Consider the following 5,154-nt stretch of genomic DNA (forward strand, 5'->3'; position numbering starts at 1 on the left):
TTATTTCTTAGTTTTATTTCCACGAAATTTGTGCTGGGTTTCCCATGTAGGTTAGTGCCATAAACAGGTGGATCGTCTTACCACCGCCTTGCGGCTTTTCGCCGAAGTTGTTCGCGATTGTCAAGTACTTTGCACTCATCAACGCCGGCCGTCGGGAAAACGTTGAATCACCATATTTTTTGCACATAAATCAACTACACCTGCAACCTATGCTGACTAATTCCCTGAACCATACTTGTTTTTCTTACCGTATAAAAACTGATCCACATTAAATTCTTCGCAAATGACCATTGGGACTTAGCAGTAATGGTACCAAATTTTAGTACGTTCTTTATGGCAGTTTAAGTATTCTTATTGATCGTTTTAATTGGTCACAAAATTAAAATTCAGTACTACATGCACCTGCGCCTAAACATCAACGCTCCACCTGCACTGGTAATTCGTAAGAGAGCAGTGGCAACAAAATATCTGTTAAATCCAAAGTGTTCTCGCTATGCTAATTAGCGCACTTGCTTCGTTCGAATATGAAAGTTCTAGGTTTCTATATGAAATAACCGTTTTTGACCGAGTAACAATATCAGAGTCTTCCGTAAAATTTTCCAGAACGTGCAGTTTAACATTTACACAAACCTCTATATTTATGGGGAAGTCGACTATCGTAACATTAGAAAGCACTGTGACGTCATCTAAGCATGGCTACACAACTCACTGGCACGTAGGCGCATATTCTCTTGAGGAGGGACAGCGGTATTCTTGATGCTGTGTATCTAGATCGTATATTCTTGGGTGAAATAAGCAAAAAAGTAACCACAATAAACTTTATCATCATCGTAGAGTAAAATATTTACCTGACGACCTTCACCGGTATTGTAGTAGCGAATATTACCATAAGGCAATGCAATATCATCGTAGCGGTGAATACTTACATAATGAACTCCATCGTCATCGTAGCCGTGAATTTTTACGTAAAGCGATTTAACGTTTGCGCTGCCGATGCTCTGTTCGTGAACCTTGTAAGTGAGCCTGGTATGAAATGAGCAGCATTCTCACGCCCCGAACCACTCATACGCCTAACGAGGGAACACCGATATAGTCTTAAAGGAGCATGACGACGCTTGCGCATTACACACACACGCACACACATAAACACACGCATGCACAAAAACACATGCATGCACACACAAACACACGCACACGCCCTCACGCATGAGTATGTGCTCACAAACGCAAAAGCGCGCGCACACACACACACACACACACACACACACACACACACACACACACACACACACACACACACACACACACACACACACACACACACACACACACACACACCAGTGAAAGAAACCGCTTTTACCGATAGAAACTATAGTCTAACGACTAGAGTGAGGCTTTACTTCAAAACAAAAGAACCATCCCATTCTGTAGTGGCAGTGCCCCCAAAAAGTAAACTTTCAAGATTGATACAGCGTGGCCTTCACACAGAGAGAACTTCCTTGTTAAAGGGAGGGGCTTTTCTTAGTTTTCCGCTGAGTTAGTCCTATAGGGAAGCTTGGCTTGGCGTAACAAGCACTCATTTCCTGTCCAGGTGTCATTGCGTTTGTTGCTATTTACTTTCTGAAGTTGTTCTTGAATGCTATCCTCGTGTGATTTGCATAGGCCAGCGAAGCTGATAGGCGGCTGTGTAAGTTTTCTGAACGCTGTTATCTAATGAAAACTTATTGAGTGGCTTTGTATAGCAATAAGAAAAAAAAAACATTTCACTATTTCCGTCACCTTGATTTTGCGAATAAATCACTCGAATAATATGGCACGCCAGCTTGTATGCAGCGGCCTGTTCTGATTAATATAAATGATAATTACTTCGACGTTTAATATGTGTGCATCATAATGCGTACATTCAGTGTGGATGTGCGGATGTACGCAAGAATTGTAACATGAATGGTGCACTAATGCAAAAAGAAAATACATCATTTAACGCAGCTGCCCGTTGGGTGGTCATTGCAGTTGCAATTCAACGGTCTTCCTGAAGCTGTTTAGCATTCCACATCTAATGCAGTGAAGCATACTATGGATGGCAAGGCTGAGGAGTGTATGTCTATCGGGAGCGTGAACATGCACCTTGTACGACGACCATAGTCTTGCAAAATTACTTAGTTCTAAATCGTTTAGAGTTGAATAAACATTGCGAAATCAGAAACCTCAAAAAAAGACAGCAGTCTATGTTGCAGCCTTAATGATGTTCATAGGTGCTAGCTCCCAAAAGGAAGTGAGAGAGTTAGTTTTCCGGCTATTCCAAAGTGGCTAATAATATTTATGGTACGTCATGAATAGGATCGCTTCGTTCTTCCTCATAGCAAAACAAGGATGTTGCACAAACGCCGCGTCAAATCTTACAGTTCGCCAGTCTCACAAGTGAGGGTCCCACGCCGGGCGGCTTCGCTGTACCAATATATCCTATATCGAGAAGGCTGCATTAGCTGCACCTCGGGCAACAGGGCTGGGCTACATGTCCAAGAGTAGAGGACGTCTTGTTCCCAATTTTCTGTATGTGGTCGCTTTCTTCAGCGTTCATGCCACTGACGTGCGAGACCTTCAAAATGATCCCGACATTTTCTGACGCGGACTCATTAACGAAGTGTTTTGGCTCCGCGCAGAGGCTATAAAAGTGCCAGCTCGTGCGTCGCTCGGCGTGTAGAAGATTTAATGGCCACAAGCTGATAGGGACATTCGTCTCTGTACAGCAGAACCACGATGGCGACGGCATCGATGACGGCCAACAGCGGCTTTCCCTTCTACCAGCCGCAGGACCCACGTACAGCTCATTGGTACTTTTTGGGCAACAAGACGCTGATAACGCTCCTGATCGTCTCCTACGTCTACATCGTTAAAGTGGGTGGCCCGCGTTTCATGAAGAACCGCAAGCCGTACGACGGGATCAAGCCACTCATCATCCTCTACAACGCCTTCATGGTGGTTGGCAATGCTTACTACGTCTACGCCTTCTTCACGGCCGCGTACATCCGCAAAGGATACAGTCCCATCTGCCAGGGCATAGACTTCAACGCCCGGGACGAAGACTCCATGGCTCTGCTAAGTCTTGGTTGGTCGTACTCGATGTTCAGAATACTCGACTTTCTGGACACTATCTTCTTCGTGCTGCGCAAGAAGGATTCGCACGTGTCCTTGCTGCACGTCGTGCATCACAGTGTGGTCGTCTTCAATGGGTGGTTCGGAATAGTTCACGGTGCGGAAGGCCAGGGGATAGCCTGCGTCATGGTAAACGCGTTCGTGCACGTGGTGATGTACACGTACTACTTTCTCAGCTCTCTGGGACCCCCGATGCAGAAGTACTTGTGGTGGAAGCGCTACATTACGCTGCTGCAACTTACGCAGTTCGTGGTTCTCTTTGTGCACATCCTGATGCCGTTCTTCTTCAACTGCAACTACCCTAGGGCGCACACGTACGTTTCCATGGCAGAAGCTATTTTCTTCTTCAGCCTGTTTATGAACTTCTACGTCAAAACCTACCGGGCGAAGAAGGTGCGCGTAACGAAGAAATCTGTGGTCAATGGCAAAATTCTTTGAGAAATTTAGTCTATTCTTTCTTTTTGTGCACCTGAAAGTTATTGAACTTCTGACTGAACTCTGTGATTTTTGCTGGCGAAAAACGGGTGTCTTGTCTCGAGTGCTGTGTATTTGATGCCAAAGAGTCACTGTGACAATTTCACATTGAGTCAAGAAGCCAGTAACTCGTACTGGGCTACTGTTTGTATGATATATATACTTTTTCTCTAGTTTCATCAGAAGTGAATGAGTTCAGAGTGGCCGAGCATAAAATATTGGCTGACAAACATCAAAGGTACGTGTGATATGCGTGAAAAATCTTCGCGGTAACCTGGGCCCGTATGCAACAAGACTTTTTAGACTGGAATGTTTCTCTATGGAGTTTCTTCCAATCCTGTTGCTTAACATATATCATTAGCAAATGCCAAGGGCCAAGGCTGCCAGAGTACAAATATCTTTATGTGTCCACGCACTGCTTTATCAAATGAGACAGTCTATAGATTCAAGCTCTACTGGCATACTTAAGTGGTCATGAAACTTCATTCAACTGAATATATGCCGACCTAAGCCTAACACGTTGTACGGGACATAAAAGTGGACAATATATGAAGCAGAAGAATATTATAAGGGCCACTTGGTACGTGATACTGCAAGTGAACAGCTCTTGTCCTGTCTGTTACTCCTTCGCAGTCCTGTTTTCGTGCTGTTCATTCGCATTATTATTGAAAGCAATTGTGGTTGCGGTAGCGCAAGCTACAGTATGTAAAATTGGTTCAAATGGAGCTCGCGTCAATACCGGCAAGGTTAAACATTGTATTGTTAGAAAGACTAAAAGTAAAACTTGTGCCTATTTTCATGTATGTTTTAAGGTTCTCATTTTACACAGTGGGATGCGCTCTTAGCGACATAATTAAAAAGCGATATGAAAATTATCTAAAAGTGATGATCCGGACATCGTACAGCTTGCATGAGGTTGTGAGAAATATTGATTCGTAAGAAAGAGCATCAGAGGGAGAGGGGAACCAATCTTTGAGCGAAAACTGTTTTAAAGTTAGAAGAAAAAACATTTTTTTCCGGAAATTAGAAAACAATGTGTTTACATCCACATAAAAGCAGCACGAGCTTTAAATTGTCGTAAGTTTCTATCAGAAGGCACATATGTAACTAATTTTTAACGTAAGGGTCCACTAAACCAAGAACTGAACTGATCTATCATTTCTCATTTGCGTTGCTGGCTCCATTTTCTTGGTGATCAACTAAATACTGATAAGTTAACACCTACACACCTCAGGTTTCTTTGAAAGGTGTTGTGAAACGAAATACTGTGCGTTATCTATTCTCTTAGGTTTGAACAGTATGGAGGACAGATTGTGTTAGCAAAACTAGCCACCCTATTTACGAGGTGTCTCCTGACGGGAAGAGTACCAAAGTCTTGGAAGAATGCTAATATCATCTTAATACATAAGAAAGAAGATAACAAGGACTTGAAGAATTACAGGTCGATCAGCTTGCTCTCTGTAGTATACAAACTATTTACAAAGGTAATCGCTAACAGAGTAAAGAAAACAATTGAATTCAATCAAC

General features: G+C 43.1%; 1 pseudogene; it reads left to right on the plus strand.

Annotated features, from left to right (window-relative positions):
* The first annotated feature begins 2,447 nt into the window (after nucleotides 1-2,447).
* On the plus strand, nucleotides 2,448-4,426 carry LOC119169599 (very long chain fatty acid elongase AAEL008004 pseudogene; annotated as a pseudogene).
* Nucleotides 4,427-5,154: the final 728 nt, after the last annotated feature.

This window comes from Rhipicephalus microplus, chromosome 2, assembly GCF_043290135.1.
Source record: "Rhipicephalus microplus isolate Deutch F79 chromosome 2, USDA_Rmic, whole genome shotgun sequence".
Lineage (NCBI taxonomy): Eukaryota > Metazoa > Arthropoda > Arachnida > Ixodida > Ixodidae > Rhipicephalus > Rhipicephalus microplus.